At 43.8% G+C, this 16,095-nt stretch overlaps 1 long non-coding RNA gene across 1 annotated transcript; it reads right to left on the reverse strand.

Moving 5' to 3' along the window:
- Positions 1 to 1,395: 1,395 nt before the first annotated feature.
- Positions 1,396 to 15,763, reverse strand: LOC132329405 (uncharacterized). Its single transcript, XR_009487056.1, has 4 exons — positions 15,564 to 15,763; positions 11,528 to 11,689; positions 2,567 to 2,708; positions 1,396 to 2,469 (listed from the first exon to the last, which is right to left on the reverse strand). It is a non-coding gene; the product is annotated as an uncharacterized LOC132329405 (long non-coding RNA).
- Positions 15,764 to 16,095: the final 332 nt, after the last annotated feature.

Consider the following 16,095-nt stretch of genomic DNA (forward strand, 5'->3'; position numbering starts at 1 on the left):
TGGTAGTAGTTCCTATTTTCATGTTATCACCAGGTAGCACAGGTTGGTTTGTAGGTGGTTTGTTATTGTTCTTTGTAAAAATATTATTTTATTTTATTGGACAAACAAATGGCACAATCCTTTTCAACCCTTGTCAAGGGAAAGGTTCTTCTCCCTTGAACTGAATCTTTCTGAGAATCAGCATTCACTCCATCTTTGCTTTGATCTAGACCCTCATAAGGAATTTTTTTGGTTGCTCTGCACTCTTAGTCTGGACAAGACTGACATCCTCAGCCCTACAAGCTTTGTTTTCAGCCATTCTAGTAACTAGGAAGGACTGTAAGCTATCATTACAATTCAGCTTCCATGCTGACTTTTGTCATGGCAACTTTTAGTTGTGAGAAACATAGGAACTACATTAAAAAAGGAGATTTTTGCCCCAAAATAAAAGGTCAACTTTTTGCAGTTTTCCCATAGCAGCATCCAGGAGTGTTCCCCACCCAAGCCTTCTGTCTGTACACAAACTGTGGGATATTACTATGCAAAGAATTCCTGATTCAGCAAAATATTCCTACATGCTCAACTTCACACAGCCTTGAGGAAGTATTTGCTGTAGCAACAGAAAAATATTTGTTAATTGAACAAACTGTTAGCAAAATCAGGATAAAGGAGGACAAAATGTGTGAAAAGACAAAGCAAAATCAAGCAGAAATAAACGTTGCCTTGCTTGAATGGCAGCAGGCTGCTGTGGATGATGTATAGATACTGGATTGGGCACCTGCTCCAGAGGATCCAAGTGATGAGAAGCAATAAGTAACAGATCTGAGACCTCTTTTGTGGAGACCTCCTAAATTTACATACAGAAAATGCCTGTTAGTAGCAGCATATGGTCCCCTGAGGCTCTATTGCTCCTCACAGTTGCAGCTATTGCTGGTCGAACAGAGCAAGGCAAAGAAAGGGAAAACATTCCTTAGAAATGTCACTTCCGAGTGGCTATTGCTTTTTAGAGGTGTTTCTGTTAGTCCTACTGAAAGCATGCTTCAGAGAAGCTTTTAGAAGGCATTGTTGCAAACCAAAGAATATCTCTGTAAAAGCATGAAGTGCAAATTTAAATCTCAGCCAAGGCTGGCAACAATGCAGAAATGTACACAACACATTTAAAATGCAGGGAAAATACATCTTTTGGTAACATTCTTCTCTAGTTTGCTGGAAAAAGGATCTTCTTCCTTGTCTGTGATATGAACAGCTGCTACCATTTCATCTTAAGGCTTCTCAAATCCTCAGTCCTGGAACATATTTTGTCATACATCCTTAATGACCCACAGCTTAGACAGAAATAAACAGAGCTGCCTCCAGCCCACTGGCCATGAAATCATTCTGTAGTGATTCCAATCTCTTATGGCCTTGTTAAATTGCCCAGGCCAAATAATTTGTCAGAGTTACCCAGGAATAAAATCATTTTATGCTCTTGTCAAGTGTCACCCAGTTCTGATAATGACATTCAGTGTTCTGTTTTTCTCCAAACCCAAATTGGAAAACAAAGCCACCATCACCTTTAAAGATGGGAAATTACTGCAGTGAATTTACAAGGGCTAAAATTCCCATGGCTCATTGGTTCAGTTTAGTGTTTCCTTCACTGTGCTCTGGATCCAGACGTCCAGATCAAGAATATTTCATGTACTTTGAATAGGGCTCCACTGCAGAAGTTGGACATTACATTTTCCATTTTACTGTAAAAGATTTGAGGCTGTGCCACTGCTATGTATTTTTTTCTTTATTTCCTCCTCTTTTCCACTTGGAAAGAGTGTAAATAAATGGGAAAACAACCTACATGCCACAGCATATTTCTTCCCTAGTTAAAGCACTGAAAATCAGCATGAGCTTTAGGCATGATAGCAGTTGGATTTGAGGTAGAGAACCTTTGCTCTAAATGGTGTCAGTGCTTGCTGAGCAATGAAACTGCTCTGCTGCCCCTGCTCCTCCAGAAGCAGCCTCCAGTTGCTCACACCAGATCCAGCAATGATCAGGGAACACAGCAGATCACAAATAATTTCACATCAGATGCTGTTCTAATATTTCATCTGGAAGCCTGTTTCCCATCAAGGGGTTAAGAGGAAGATGCAGAGATTTGTGCACATTCTTATCTTTAAACAAGGCTCATTTAATGAAAAGGCAAAATGGATAAAGTGAAATGTCCACGTTCCTTCCCAAGATGAAATTATAGCCTTGCCACAGTCAGTCTCCCACTGACTCTGCTGGACTTAGAACAGCAGCTGGGAGTGTCCAGCCACAGGTTTCAAAATCAGGTATTTGCTTTCTCCAAAGACCTTTTGCTTGTAAAAGAGTCAATGGTAGAAGTAAAACCCAAACATCAGTGCAACCACACACATCTGCAGCACATCTGTATTACCCAGCAGCCAGGGCAGGTGCATGACAGCCTCTCTCCATATGCCATGTTCCAAAACCACTGCAACTTTCATATACAGCTCTCTAAAAAAAGAACAAGAAGCCCCCATGAGCTGAACACAAACAAGCTGAAAGCACCACTCTTTGGCTGCTGTTGTCACGTGTTCCTGCCTTCACATACTTCTGCCCTGTATTTAGGAAGTGTCTCATAACTGGTTATCTTCCATCAACTTGAAAACACTCATGAATTCAGGACTGCAAAACTCTCTTGGTGCAGTTAAGTATAATTACTTCTTTGCTGTCTTTTTCTCTTTCTTCTCCAACTAGAGAAACAAAGGAGACAAATTAATCACCAAGTTCTGCCACCTTTATTTAAGCTGAACAGCTCTTTTGTCCCTGAATAGTCATCTGGATTCCTCCTGGCTGAATATGCTGCTTAATTTGAGAAGAGGAACAGATGCAGGTGTGAAATGCTTTGTATCAAGGCTTGATAAAGGAAACAGAAACAAAACCTACTTGCCCTCAATTTGCTAGTCTGAAATTGTTAAGAGTATGTAATTCATCCAACAGGATTTTCTGCTGGGCATTGTCAGTAGTAAGATATGTTTTAAACTATCACAAATCCACCATGCCAACTCAATGCAGAGCAAATTTGGCCTTTTTGTTGGGTTTTTTTTACAGGTTTGTATCTCTTTTCTAAACTCATGATGACGAAAATGAATTTGTGTGTATAGCGTAAGGAAAGGAAAGAACTGGAACTGTTGAATTCTCTGTAGTTTATCACCATTTCCAAAGCAGGGGCTGGCTTTCTCCCAATGCCATCTCCACCTTCCTAATCAGTGCTGAAAATAGTGCAAAGGAAAGCCAGGCTTCTCCCTGTAGCATTGGCATAGAAGCTGATGGCAGTTCTGGTGGTTTACACAGATTTTGCTGTCCTCAAATCTGGAAGAACTTTTTAACATTTCCCCAACAATTACCTAACCCACAGGTAACATTTTTCTACTAAAAGTGTACCCCTGGAAGAACTATGCCTTTCTACAGACTTCCATGGATTACGCATTCACCTTGATCAACTTCCTTGTTCCTCCCTCAAAATGCATTACAAAAAAAGGGAAAAAAAAAACGTTCCCAGATAATTTGTAGGAGTGCATTATGCTTGCTCAGTGCTGCCTAACAATTAGTGTCACTTGGCATGTTACTGTCTTTTTCCTTCTAGAAGCAAATTCAATAGCTGTTTCAACAGAACGGGGGTGGTTTTGGCAGCTCTGTGACCCAGATACAAGCCTCAGTTTGAATGAATTTTCAGCCTTGCTATCTTGGCTTATCTCGAGTTGGGAATCTGAAGCTCTCTGTGAGCATCCAGCTGCAGTGGAGTCAGGCAGCTGGAGTCCTGGCTGCTTGCTTAGGGCAAAACGTTAAGGGCCAAGCTGCATTGCAAATGCCCTTGGCAGCTGCTCAAGGAAGGCAGGGGAGGGGAGGAGGCAGCAGTACTTGGTTAAACAGATCCTGGAAATGAGGAAGAAAAGAAGGCTTTGCTGCACCTGAGCTGGGGAGATGTTTGTTTTTATGCAGGCAAGGTCATCTGAATAAAAGGGTTGGGCTTTGGCTTGCTTTGAGGTCCCTCTTAGCTCAGCAGAGCGCAGGGTGAACAGGCACAACACAAATCTGCAAAACCTCGAATGGATTCAGGGTGCTGTAAACAGGGGGATTTACACCATCCTGCTTTCATCACCTGTTAGTCTGGAGAATGGCAGTGTCCTGTCAGAAAGTGATTTAGAGCAGGGCTGGATGCTGCCCTGGATGTCTGCACTCTGCTGTGTCCACAAAGAGCTCCACAGGGACACCAGCCAGCAAGTCAAGTGCCTCTAATGGGACAATGTATTCATTTTCCTGCCTCCAACTGCTGCTGCTGCCAAGGATGTGCCAGCGTGCCACACAGCCAGCCTCATCCTCTCCCTGGCTTGCTCATTATACTGAATTTTATAGGCTGGCAGAAAGGCGCCCGTGCCAGCTTGTTGTCACCTAAGAAAGCTCCTGTTGTTGTGGGGAGTTTCTGACAGCTTCATTTGGGCAGCTTTGTTTGTTCTCTGTGCCTTATTAGCAGCACAAATGGGTGGAAACCGGACCAGCTATCCAACCACCAGTATATGATCTGGGATAAGCCAGTTCTGGTAACATTTCCCCTGCATTTTGTGACCTCCTCAGGAGGTGGGGGTTGGCATGGCTCAGCATCACCTGCTTGTTCCTCACTGTGCTGTGGATTGGGTCCAGCAAAGCTGGGGAGGAAGCTTAGCAGGTAACAACAATGCAAATAGGTTGAGAGGATGACTGTGGAGCTGCAAAACATGCCAGTTATCTCCAAATCCAAATGTCTGCCCCTAAACATATCAGTCACAATAACTGGACCAAGAAATAACTGTGGTTGTTCTCAAATCAGGTGGAGCTGGGTCCAACCTCTTAAAACTTTCTCCACCTTGATTACTGCAGTGCAGAGAGGTGAGGAATTAGCCAGTTAAGAGATATGCATATCATGCAAACCATAAACAACATTTGTGCCTAGTCATATCTCCTACCCGATGACTTCAAATGACAGAATGAATAAATGGAATTTCCAAAACCTTTAAGCAGAAACTTTCTGGGCTTATCTTCTTCTTGTTTAAGCAAACGGGGAGACATAAACCAATGAAGTGCCCAGTTCTGATGAACAGAATTGTTTAATCCCAGAAATGGAGGATGTTGTAAAGAGAAAATGGTCCAGTCAGTTTAAACAAAATATTAATTATGCATGTGGTTCATACAGATAAAATTTATGCATATATATGAATACTGGGCATTCTTTTCCAGCTACAGGTTGGTATCACATTTCCCTAACCTTGTAACACCAACTTCCATGCTCTCCCTTTTTCTGACTGTGTCAAGCACATGACTGGATTCGTTTAAAGTGGAGAAGGATTAAGATGCTCAGAGTGAAGAATGTCCTTCAGGGGTTTGTTGGACAAAGGCCAGAGATGTGAAATGTTCCTCCTGTCTTATCATATACATGAGACATCCACTAATAAACAAATAAAACAGGCTCTGTCATGTGCTAATGGCATTTCCCCCCCAGTTTGCTAACCTACATGTTATCCAGGGCAGATCTTTTCTGGATGCCAATGAGGAGAAATCTTCATTAAACGGGTCAACCTTTTGGTATTCATTTCATTCCAAAATTACAGCTTTAAGAATGATTGTCCCTTGAATCTTGGTTTTGTGTGTGTCTTGGCACCTACAATGGCACCATTTGTAGAGCCCTGAGAGGAGCAGAAGTGCTGACATACAGAGCTTCTCTCCAGCTATGGGAAAGTGCCATTATAATTAACTCCAGGGATTCTCTTCATTGCTGGTAAAATTATGTGTTTTCCACCAGAATCTGAAAAATAACTCTGGGGTTGAATTTTTGCTCCAACCCTTACTTTGCACTTCACATGCATTAAAGAAAAATGTTTAAAAATATATTTTTAACTGCGATCCTCTGCCGAAACTTGTACAAACAGCAGTTAACAAAATAATATGTTTCTCCTAATTTATGCAAAGAATAGAAAAGCACTTGCACTAACACTACAGATGGCTGTGCCCTGTCTGTAGCAGCCGTGTAAACACTTTGGTGGAGATGTGAAGCTTCTGTGGTCTTAAACACAGCTACAGCACCTACCAGCTCTAATGGTCTGAAAACAATGACCCTGCCACTGTGAGGGAGCCTGATGGACAAACTATTCCTGTTATGTTACTGTTATGTTCTCCAGAGCACTTGAGAAATCAATGATGCATGAGCCTGGTTAAAGCTGAGAAAAGCTGCTGAAAAATCTATATGGATTGTGTGTTAAACAACCCTGTTTTCCCAGCATGTCAGGCACATCCTGCACCTCAAAATATCACTAATATTAGCTGCTGCTCCTGGTTGAAAAATATCAGCTGTGAAGATGGACAAGAGGTGGTGTCCACATTAAGTGTGAGGGAAGGCAGTGTGATCAAAAAACAGGGATCTTTCCCCTGGGTCAACAAGCTTTGGATGAAACTTTCAGCTCTCAGGAGCTGCCTGTGTCCATCAATCCCACCCCCAAAAGTTGTCCTGGTGGAGAACACAGTGGACCATTCAAGTCTAGAGAAAACAAGGTTGCAACGTGACAGCCAAAACACAGCAGCCATCCAAAACACATGGGGCTGACCAGGTTAGCCAGCTCCTCTGTGAAATGGCTCTTCATGCTATTTATTCCTCTTAGGTGGCAACTCAGACAGCTTTCTTCTGGTGCTTAAACAGAAATATAAGAAAAATAACCACCACAGTCCCAAAGAGCTGAAAAGACCCCATTATCCTGTAGTATTTGAACAAACACCTTCCCACCTCTGAAACATTTGGCTGCATTGAGTGTCACAGCATCTTGGGTATATATGCATGTATCTCTGGCAGGCTCAGCATCTGAGCAGTGTCCCTAGTGAGCAGATACCTCCTGCTCACTTGAGCGTATTTCACTGGATGGGAAAGATCAGTGTCATACAAAACATCTGCAGAGTGGGTGAGTCACTGGTAAACCCCATTTCAGCCCCCTCCTCCTGCTGTTTGGAGCACACAGTACATATTCTGTAAGTAAGGAACCTACTTATGCATAGAGAAGGGGTCTGATGAATGGCAAAGATATATAAATTGTAGAAAGGTAACCTTAGAAGCTGCACTGGAATCCTTTCTCCTATAAGTAATGTGGCTTTTAACCTGAGGATGAACATCCGGGTCTTGTGCTGAAGCATGTCACAGTGAAGTTCCTTGCTGTGTTACCTTGGTGGACTTCTCACAGCAGAGGCAATCCAGTCTGTGCAATGGCTTTGGATGGAAATGCTGAACTGAAACACTGAAGAGTTCCCCTTTGTTGAAAATTGCTCTTCAGAAAAGAGCCAAAAAATCTTGGACTAAAACAGAGACCCTGTGGCACTTTCTGCCCTGGGCCAGCTGTTTGTCAGAGTTTGTGACAGCAGCCTGGGTGCATGAACTGTCCAGATCTCACGCCCTCCCAAGCCCTTTCCTCCACTGTTTATTAATCTTTTTTGTTAGACTCCTCCCAGTTATAACCTCCAGCTCCCATTAATGGCTTCCCATTAATTCCACTTAAGAACTGGACTGGTGGTTTGGACAATTAATAGCCCAGTAAGGGAAGGAGCCTTTCACCTCTGGGTTGGAAGTTCAGACCCAAAGCACAGCAATAGTCTGGGGAAGTCATTAGCAGCAGATGGCTCACGTGCAGCCAGCTGACATGTGCTGGGTACCCCCTCACTCCCCTTCTTGCTGCACAAGGCATCCAGCTCCCACATCCTCTGAGCTCCCATGGTTACACAGACAGACTGATCCAGGCAGGGGAAGGCTCCTCACCCCTCCCAGGCTCCATAGCACAGTGTTTCCCAGTGCTGGAGGTGACACCAGCTTGTCCCAGTCCTGTGCTTGAGACAAGAGTTCAGTGAGAATCTGCAGGCCAGACAGACTGACCAGGGCTCGTGTCCAGCAGAGGTGGATAGACAGAGTCAAGATATCAGCTTGCACAGCCCACCATGGACAAATTAAAAAAGTTTTCTCATATTCAGACTGAAGCCTTATTTCTTACATAGCTTAAGTTACATTCTACCCTGGAATTATTTATTCTCTGTGACCCAAATTAATGTCTGTTTTTCTTATCTATGTCAGGCTGAATGCAGAGAGAATTCAGTGCTGCAGGAAGTTGTTGGATTCACAGTACTGGAAAAAGAAGACCCCCTGCCCCACACACAGCTGCCTGAAGTATCATGTAGAGTGATGCACCCCTTGTGTGCCCCTAGCCAGGGCTGGGAACCCTGCTCATGCCACCCCCATGAGCCTGTTCATGTCTGCACTGTCTGCAGATGATGCAAACAACATCTTGCCATTCTATTCCTACACCTACAATGCTGCACGTGTGGGGATGCAATAAAAAATTCAGTCATCATCTCAAAGTCCAATTCACATTCAAAATGCATTTCCATTCTGCCCTCTGCCCTCCACACAGAAGACTTCAGGTGGATGCAGGATGCTTGCACCTGTATTTCATGGGGACTTGCTCCACTCAGTACTCTGCAGACTGCAGAGATGCAAAAAAAAGGCCAGAAAGCTCCTGGTAAATTAAACTTTTTTGTTGTTATGGGCTACTCTGTGCAGGTGGGAGTCAAACCCACATAATCCCAAGTGCCCTCTGCACCCCCATGTCTGAATCAGAGAGCTTGCAGCAGAAACAATGCAGGTTTTCCTCAACTGGCAGAGCAGCTCTTTAGAGCAAACCTGTCATCACCAGGGCCCTGAGCTGATACTGTGGATGGTGACAAGCATGGGGAGGTTAAGATGAGGACATCCATTTCATTCTATTTCTGGTACAAGGACAATAACCACTGGTCAAAGGGGACAGCAGGCATGGTGGCATCTCTAAACGCTGCAGCTAAATCCGACTGGGCTCATGAGTCAGATGTCCTTCTAGCATGGCATCAGACAAATATCTGAACTGCAGCCTACAAAGAGTCCTTTCTTTCTATTTTAAGAGCTGTGTGAACAGAACCAGAATACTGCAGCTATTTTCCATCATGATTTATCTCTCTTAGACACTTAGAATCCATTCTGACCATGCAGCAAAATCCAAGGCTTGGACAAATCCTCTTCACATGAGCAGTGACTTCTGGTGAGAAATCAAAGCACGGAAAAGTATGAACAGAGGACAGAATTTGGTGGTGAGGACAGAGAGGAAGGAAAAGGGAAGGTAGAGAAATACATGCAGGAGATGATATATCCAAACTCATCATTGCAAAGAAGATATCAAGAAGTGCAATCACAGGTGTGAAAAGAAAGCTAGAGGCTATTTGGGCCATCTGAAAATATACAGTGTGTCAGACAGCTCTATAAATGAGATTTTGGAAACAAATGACAATGTGACTTTCAAAAAGGCTCATAATGCTCTTTAGATCAGCTGGATGTGACATATCCAGCCTCAATAGCAGGGTGCCTTTGGCCACTAAGAGAAAGCTTCAGGTCAAACCCAAAAGTCTCTTTGGTGAAACCTCCCTTCCAGGGCAGTGGCTCTGCTCCCCTCCATGTTAAATCTCTCCTGGCTCTACCAGAAATTGTACCAGCCTGCAAGGAAGGTCTCCAACCTCAGTCTGACTCCAGAACTTTTCTGATTCTGTTACAGAAAGAAGCTTTTTTTCCTCAAGCCAGGCTGAAAAACAACAGGTCTCTCTTTTCCTAACCTCCAAGTTTTATGAAGTCACTTAAGAAGTTCAGAGTCTCTAATGCTGTTTCCTGAGGCAGGGTATTTAATTCTGCAGTACAATAGTCTTTTGAAGAAGATACTGTCTGCTGAAAAATGACCCATTCTGCTTTAAAAGCAGGAAATAAAGCTTCAGGTGTCAAATCATGGTACTTTCATTCATTGAAACAAGACAGCACATTTCAAAAGATTCACAATAAAGCTCAGCAAATAACGTTTTCTCAGAATTTGCCCATAATTGACTGAATTCTAGCAGAGAAAAGAGATAATGAGAGGCTGTTCATCTCTTGACCCAGGCTAGCAGCAGCACTGTAGGGCTGTATCTAGAGAGCAAATTGCACCAGACCTGTCCCTCCAGAGCAGGGTTTTAAGTGTTAAACTCTTGCAGCTATCCCACAGTGGGAGCATGGGGCCCATGGGGTCTTGCTCCAAATTTTTCAGCCTGCCACTTGCCCCTGAGAGAACATTTCTTGTTTATGTTTCAAATAAAAAGTTACCTTTTTCCTCCCCTCCCAATGAATTCACCAACACAAACATCCTCAGTGCAGGATTTCTAACACTGACAGAACTGAACATCTCTCTCTCTCTGGGGTATTGCTCTCTTCTTTGCAATAAACCAGGTCTGCCACGGTGGGAAAATTCTCAGCCTTACCTTATACACAGCAGCTCTCTTTTTTCTTGGGAAGCAATAGAGAAATACTGGAAACTGTTCCCATTCTCTGTATCTATTTTATTATTCAGACAAATGTGAACCACTAATCAGCAGCTAGCTTAAATCACCACAAACTTCCTGACTAGCTTGCTTTGTCTTTTCTCTAGGCAGCCAGCCCAGCTGGTTCCCATAGGTACTAGCAAACTAAAACCTTGAGAGACAGAGATCTAACATTTGATTTTTGCAAGCAGAAGCTTCTGGTATTGCAGCCCAATAAAGCATCAATCAGTGCCCAGCAATGTTTCTTTCTTCTGCTGCATCAGCCCAGCCCCTCCCTGACCTGCAATCCCACCAGAGGGTAGGAACTTCATTGAAATATTGACCAAAATAAAACCCATTCCCATCTATACACACTGTTACTGTGAGTTATAATTTTATTCATTCATTATTATGCACAAGGACAGCCAAAGCCCAGTGTGAATAAAGGGCTGTGGTGGCAGTCTTCAAGGCTATCCCTTTCCACATGGCTTTTGTGCTCAGGTAGCATGGAAAAAGAGGACCTCATCAGCTGGGAGAGCTCCACTGGCAGTAATGGCACTCTTTCATGTTCATTCCTTGTGCTCAAAGAGATGTTATTGGCATCTGTATTGCACATTTAGGGCTTTCTTTGCTTCCCTCTTTAGGTTATATTTAGAGGAAATGTTGGTTCCTAATCCAGAAATGGTGCACAAGTCTCTGAAATGCATTCACCTGGCTTGCCTCAGGGGATGCAGCATTGCTCTAAGGGCAGAATGTGACTGATGTCATGGATCCCATTACCATCACCTCATTTTGAATGTGACAGAGAAAAAATCTGGCCTGGGATGGTACTTTCTGGTAGAACCAGGTATTTAAGATATTATTTATTCATCTCAGGGAACAAACCACCTCTGAGACAGGAGACTGACCATGGACCAGATTACAACCATCTCTTCCTGCATCATTCCAAAAAATGATGATGTAGCTAGGCCTGAGTGAATCAGCAACCCTTCACCTGTGTCCCTTGACAAGAGATGAGTATCCATAAATGCAAGCACAAGCAGCAGCCCCCAGGGCTTTTGCATGCAGCCTGACAAGCTGCTTAGTGCCACTTTGGGTCTCCTTTTGGCCTTTTGCCAGACAAGAGGAACTAAGCACGTTTAGACACCAAAGAAATGCTTACCATGCCTAATGCGGTACATGCTGTTGGAGCTTGACTGCACCTGGATCTAGGAGAGGAGGTTGCAGTGGAGAGGTGAATTGCTCCAGGACTACTGTGGGTTTTCTTTATCTGACCAAAATTGCCAGGAAGCTGCAGACTGAGTTACCTTGTGCACGGCAGAACCTATAAAAAGTCGGAGATTATTGCTACTGGGAATCTTCTGTATAAACACCAGAGAGGAAAGAAAGCATGAGCAGAGCTACAACTCTTTGTGCAGCAAACACAGACAAGCAAAACTGAATGATCCAGAGGGTACCTACAGGCTCCTGCACTTCAGCTGAAGCTCCACAGGACCAGGAAACCAGAAGGATGCAGCTCAGGTGGTGTGATGAAAGATGCTGATGACTGCTGGGAGAGACTTGCAGTGCTGGCAGGAGTGGCCTCCTGGCAGGTTTAGCTCACCACAGAGACACATTGCTCTACTATGGCTCCCTCCAACCTGTGCAAAAGTTCCACCTTCAAACCAAGAGCAAGTGAGAAACCTGACCCATCTGGCTCCCATCCTACTTTCTTATACTTCTGTGTTGACAACATTAATGTCCTGAATGTTCTGGATGTTTTTCACGGTCTTTGTTTGGCCAGACTGTTCCATTAGTTACCTTCCCACCATCTTAATGAAATGGGATTTTGCCATTTATTTTAAAGTGTTAAGGACAAATGCAGGGAGAAAGAAATACAAATGGAAGAAATAAAAGGGCAATCATATGCTTATGAATAGGAGTTCTGATGTTCTTTTTAAAAAGAGACATGTATAATGCAATTTATTTCACTGAATACAAATAGCTATGCTTTTGGGTACAAAACAAAGCCAGGCTTTGGATGGAGCACTGGGCTGGGAGTCAAATTGTCTTTCCCCTGCAGGGTGCTGCTGACTTGCTGCATGAGTTCAGGCATGTCTCTCACAGCCCAGGGCTGCAGCAGTGTTTGATCATCACTGTGCTGAGCCCTGCAATGCCAAAATGTCACCACGTTCTTGCAGACCAGTCCTGATGGCTTCAGCAGAGGCAGATCCCCTCACTCTCAGCATCTGTCTCCCTCCTCTGCCAGGGGTCTGTGTCTCAGGCAGAGGTGATGGAGACTGTACTGCTGATGAAGCCCCAAACAGAGGATCCACAACCCAACCTCCCATCCAGCTTTGGGCCAGCTTAGCCAGCAGCTGGGGGAAGCAAGTGGCAGAAGCTGGCAATACCTCAGGTGGCTGCAACTTCATTTAGTAAAGCTCATCCTTAAAAACCATAAGCAGGAACATCAAAAGTGGCAGAGCCAAGACTTCATCCCTCAGCAGGGATCCTGCAGGGTGCAGGCCCTTGAGGACCAGGGTTTTGAAGACATTTAAGACCCTTAAAAATGAATTTAGTGACTTCCAAAGTGTATTTCACAAAATGGTCCTGAAACTGGATGAAGCTGTAAATGATATAAAATTTAAGCAGCATGAGGTGTTACAAGGCCTTAGCAGCTTTCAAAAGGTGACATCTGTCCATTCACCTTTGCTTTGTGTGCTCTCAGAATCAGTGATGTGATGCCACAAGCACAGCCCACCCCGGGTACCCTGGTCCCTTTTGTGCAGTGCTCTAATAGCAAGGTCTATAGGACTGTCTTGAGAGTCCAGGTTTCCACCTTCCCAGCCCTTCTCCCATCCCCAAAATCTTATCAAGAACTTTTATCAAAGAGCACGGGGTTTTTTTGGTGCAGGACACTGGAAAAACACTAACTTTTCAAGATACACCATAAACAAATATTTTTGTTCTCACAGTGATGAAGACATTTGGGAAAACACTTTGCCACTCACCTTCTGATGCAGATGTCTGATCATCTGTTTAATTTACAAGCCTGTTTATCATAAACTTACAAAAGATTTTTTTAACAAGCAAAGGAGCAAAATCATTAGATGTTTCAATAATCACTTCACGAGAGAAAAAACAAGTGTGGCACAAAGGCTTTCTCTGTGATTGAAGAAGAAAGATGTAAAAAAAATGTGTTAGTAGTTCTTGAAGAGTTGAGGCAATCTCTGGGAGTCTAATTAGCTGAAAATAAGCCCTTTCTTTGACTTCTAAGTCAGAAAAAATGCAAAAGGAAGAGCTATCTATTCAAGATCACAAATGGGACAGAAGTAATGCTGTGTATCTATCCCTTGGAGCATTCTGGATTATGCGCAGTTCTTCAAGACCTAACCAAATCTGCATTTTTTTGGCCCTTAGCAAGATAAATTATGAGATGGTGAATACTGTACATTCTATCCTGAAGTAAAATATCTATGTGTCTTAAGAGCGCCTTGTTTTCACAGCTAAAATGAAGATTCAGGTCTAATCAGCACAGATAGATTTTTCAGCTGGAGCCAATGCTAAAAGAATGTTTACATTCTTCATCTGATTATAGAAAATGCTAGAAAAGCTGCTCTTTGGTAAGTGTCAGGTTTCAGCACAAACCATGACACAGCAATAAAAATTCCTCTTCATTAGTCCTTATTTTTTTTTCTGCCAGATAGCACACAATGAGCACTTTATAACCCCAAGCTGTGCAGAATTAACATGACACTAAAAGCTCTATTTGTTCAAGGAAGAGGCACAGGACTGAGGGCCCAGAATTGGCAAATTTGACTTCCGTGGTTAATTGTTTTTCCACTGTGTGTTATCACAGCAATTGAAAGCGCCGGCTAATTGGTTCCTACAATGGGGCTGTTACCCTGATAAACACAGCCTTCCCCACCATCAGCTTCAGCACCCAGGCTGCACACCTGTGCCTGGCTGTTTCCATCCAAGCTCTGACTGCCCCTGAAAGAGCAGTTCCCCATCCATCCCTGCTCCCAGCTGTTCTCCCGGGTGGTTGTGAAGGTCGCTGCAGCTGCTCGGTGGGCGCTGAGCCAGGGAAGCCTCTGCTCCCCATGGCTGTGCTCCTCCCTGCAGCTCCTGAGAGAGGGGCCAGGCCACCCCCCAAACCTGTGAGGGCCCCCAGCAAACTTTGCAAGGGTTTGCTGCCAAGGTCAGGGGAGACTTCAGGCTCTGGAAGGAGCCCAGGAGCAGGCTTGGCATGGGCATGTGGGGGTTTGTGCTCCTTCTGAGCTTCCTGGTAGCCCGCAGCACGTGCCCCGTGCCAGCTCCCAGCAGCAGGCAGCACTGGCTTCAGCAGGCTCGGGAACAAAACGGAAATTACTCTTGGATAAATTATTCAAATAATTGTTTCTATTTAAAGGGACTTTATGGACTTCTCAGCTAAATAAAATATGAAAGTGGCATGATGAAACATGTAAGCCCCCTCACCCAAGCTGGGTGGGAGCAGGGGAGCAGGGCTCAGTTTAACATCCTCCCTTTGCTGACAGTTATGGGCCAGACACCAAAATCTGTAGTCTTGCTCCAGGCAAAATGCTATGTTTTATCTTTTTTTCCCTTTATAAAAGCAGCATAATGAGGGTCTGTTGAGGAATATCAGCAGCCTCCTGCTGGCTGTTGATTTGGGGCTTAGTCTGTTGAAAGACGTTTCAAATACTGATAAAGGAACTGTATGCACCACGATGACAATGACAGGGCACTTCAAACATGTTCTCACTTGGTTCCTGGCCTGGTCCAGCCTGCCCCAGAGAGCCTCTCCCAGCCTTGCCCAGCCACAATTCGGGTCTCCTAACTGAGAGACATCCCATAGAATCACAGAAAATCCTGAGTTGGAAAGGACTCACAAGGATCAATGAAGTCCAAGTCCTGGCCTTGCACAGGATACCCAAAGAACCACACCATGTGTCTGAGAACATTGTCCAAACACCCCCTGAGCTCTGTCAGGGTTCGTGCTGTGCTAACTGGAACAGTATTTTGGAGAGAAAAGTAATTAAAAGCATGGGCTTGAGCTATACTATTTTCTAAAATCTAGAGAAGAGGTTTCAACGTATTTAAAGAAGCAGCCATCACCTCTTCACCCATCAACTCTTCAGATATAAAAGGGAAATAAGAATGTAATTCCTTTCCATCTCCACTTGTAAGTAGGAAGGCTATTTTATCTGCTGTCTTACCCTGTGGGGATCCAGCATCTTGTACACCACCCAGTCTCTCTTGCAGCTGGTAGACATTTCTGCAGTTTTATCAGCACTATGTCTAATTCCACATGGCCCAGTTTTCACAAATGTGTCTGGCTTGGCTCTGGTTCATTCTTTGTACACAAGCATTAGCTGAACTGCTGGTGGTTTTCTTTCAAATCCTATTTATACTTCCCTCTCACTAACTCTCTAAGCATAATGGGGGTTTTTTTGGTTGTGTTTTTTTTTATAGGGCAATTTATATCAACACCCCACCCTCCCATAAATATTGTTGTTATCTGTGATTAAGAGCATATGTTTCAGTCTGGTACATCCAATGCTATTGCAGAGTTATTTCCTAATTGTTCTTTTGCAGCAGAGCGGAGAATTGGATTTTAAATACGGGCTTTGTTTGGTAGGTCATGGGGTGAAATTGGTTAGCAAACCTCAGTAAACAAAATCAGTTGGTTTTTGTTATTGTGTTGGATTAGACAGATTTATTTCTTTATCTCTCATTGGACAAGTCTTT

Source organism: Haemorhous mexicanus, chromosome 6, assembly GCF_027477595.1.
Source record: "Haemorhous mexicanus isolate bHaeMex1 chromosome 6, bHaeMex1.pri, whole genome shotgun sequence".
Taxonomy (NCBI): domain Eukaryota; kingdom Metazoa; phylum Chordata; class Aves; order Passeriformes; family Fringillidae; genus Haemorhous; species Haemorhous mexicanus.